Below are 2,684 nucleotides of genomic sequence, written 5' to 3' on the forward strand. Positions count from 1 at the left end.
CCACCCCCTGCCATGGGCAGGGACACCTCCCACTGGATCAGGGGCTCCAAACCCCATCCAACCTGGCCTGGAACCCCTCCAGGGATGGGGCAGCCACCACTGCTCTGGGCAACCTGGGCCAGGGCCTCCCCACCCTCACAGCAAAACATTTCTTCCTAAGATCTCACCTCAATCTCCCCTCTTGCAGCTCAAAACCGTTCCCCTCATCCTATCCCTGTCCTCCCTGATCCAGAGCCTCTCCCGAGCCTTCTTGGAGCCCCTTTCAGCACTGGAAGCTGCTCTAAGGTCTCCCCACAGCCTTCTCTTCTCCAGGCTGAACAACCCCAACTCTCTCAGCCTGTTCTCATACAGGAGGTTCTCCAGCCCTTGGATCATCTCCGTGGCCTCCTCTGGACTCGCTCCAACAGCTCCATGTCCTCCCTGTGCTGAGGACTCCAGGACCAGACCCAGAGCTCCAGGTGGGTCTCACCAGAGGGGCAGAATCCCCTCCCTCCCTGCTGGTCCCTCTGCTCTGGATGCAGCTCAGGACACGGTTGGTTTCTGGGCTGTGAGCCTACGTTGCCGCCTCATGTCGAGCTTCTCCTCCCCCAGCACCCCAAGTCTTTCTCTCCAGGGCTGTTCTCAATCCATTCTCCACCCAGCCTGGATATGTGCTTGGGATTGCCCCGTCCCAGGTGCAGGACCTTGCACTTAGCCTTGTTGAACTCCATGATGTTCGCCCATCCTCACCTCTCCAACCTATCCAGGTCTCTCTGGATGACTTCCCTTCCCTCCAGTGTGTCAACTATGCCACACAGCTTGGTGTCACCAGCAAACTCACTGAGGGTGACTTCAACCCCACTGTCCACATCTGAGACAAAGATGTTAAACAACACCTGTCCCAATAACTACCCCTGAGGAACACAGCTTATTACCAGTCTCCACTTGGACATTGAGCCCTTGACCACAACTCTTTGAGTGTGAACACTCAGCCAATTCTGCATCCCGTGGGGATGCTGGTGGGTTGGTTCCTTCCCGGCTCCAGGAGCTGCTCAGGCAGGAGGAGGGCAGCTTGGGAGGGGAAACCCTGTTTTAACCATGTCAGCACTGGCCACTTCTCCCAAGTGACAGAGGACAGGACAAGGGGGAATGTCCTGAAGCTCCACCAGGGGACGTTCAGGTTGGATATCAGAAAAATTTTTTTCACGGAAGGAGTCATTGGGTACTGGAACAGCTGCCCAGGGAGGGGTTCGAGTCACCTTCCCTGGAGGTGTTTAAGGAACGGGTGGATGAAGTGCTTGGGGACATGGTTTAGGGAGTGTTAGGAATGGTTGGACTCGATGATCCGGTGTGTCCTTTCCAACCTGGTGATTCTGTGATTCTAACACCTCTCCCTAGACCTGACCTGAGAGCTTCACAAGGACACTTGGGGGTCGTGCCCAGGCATCTGGGAAAGGTTTCTCCACCCAGTTTTCCACCTGGGGTGAGAGCTTTCCCAAGGGAGCCTCAGATACTTTCAGTTCTTGGCACCATCCAATGCGCTTCTGGCCAGAGCCCAAAGAAAACACTTAAATTCTCACAAACCCGGTGCAGATGAGGCCAAAGCACTTGTTAAACAAACTCATCAAGTCACATGTGCTGCGGGCAGGTCCAAGCCCCCCTGACTGATTGAATTATTTAGCTTTTTACCCAAATATTTCTGTCATCACCATGGCACGAGCGGCGGCAGGAAGCAAAGAGCTGGTGGGACACACCAAAGGACCTTTCAGTTCAGCTTTCTCCCTTTGTGGCGTAGCAGAGATTTACAGGAGCAGAGAGAAAGGCTAAAGTCCCTTTAATTAAAGAATAAAAATGATTAAAAGGGTGATCTGGTCACCAGCCAGATGTTCACACACAACTTCTCGAGGAGGCACTGTTGATGTCTCCACAGCGTGGCTCTGCGGTACACGTGCTCCCATGGGCAGAGGTGATACGGAGCACCCCAATGGCTCACCCTCCCCCAAAAAGTCCTCTCCAGGGCTCTGCAGCCACAAGCTGTCCCCAAAGATGGGGACATCAGTCCTGATGGAGTGGGACACAGCACAGAGACACCACTGCCGTATGCACCTCGTGCAGGGATGGCAAAGACAAGGAGGTGGAGGTGGTGAGTGACAAGGAGAGCCTGCAAGAAGCTGGGCTGGTTTGGCTGGAGAAGAAAACCCTGTAGGTGATCAATCATCCCTAAGTCCTCCTCCTCCTCCAGAAAACTGGGTCGATGCGTGTGAAAGCCACAGGCAGCGGATCCAGCCCTGCATGGAGACGGTGTCCAGCTCTGCCCTGGGCTCCTTGAAGCTGTGGGAGATCCAGACAGGGGTCTTCATGAAGAAGAAGGGGGCAATTAGGGGCGAAGGGCTGCACCCGCCACCAAGCCCAACCTCTGGTCTCCCATCAGGCCATCTTATTAATTAAGAGGTGGAATAACGAGCCTGGGGCAGCAAAGTTGCTGTCTGTGGGTGCAGCCTGGAGTAGGATCAGCCTCAGGCAGAGGAAATCCCACCTCCGAGGCTCAGCAGAAGAAAGGGGAGCTAAGGAGTCACAGTGAGAGCAGAGGTTGGTGGGTTTCACAGCTTCACAGGCTCCTGCAAAGCCCACGCACGTAGTGGTGGGACACATGGTGGGACACATGGTGGGACACATCCCATGACACAACAGCTCTCTAGGCTGGG

The sequence above is a fragment of the Cuculus canorus genome, chromosome 27 (assembly GCF_017976375.1).
Source record: "Cuculus canorus isolate bCucCan1 chromosome 27, bCucCan1.pri, whole genome shotgun sequence".
Taxonomy (NCBI): domain Eukaryota; kingdom Metazoa; phylum Chordata; class Aves; order Cuculiformes; family Cuculidae; genus Cuculus; species Cuculus canorus.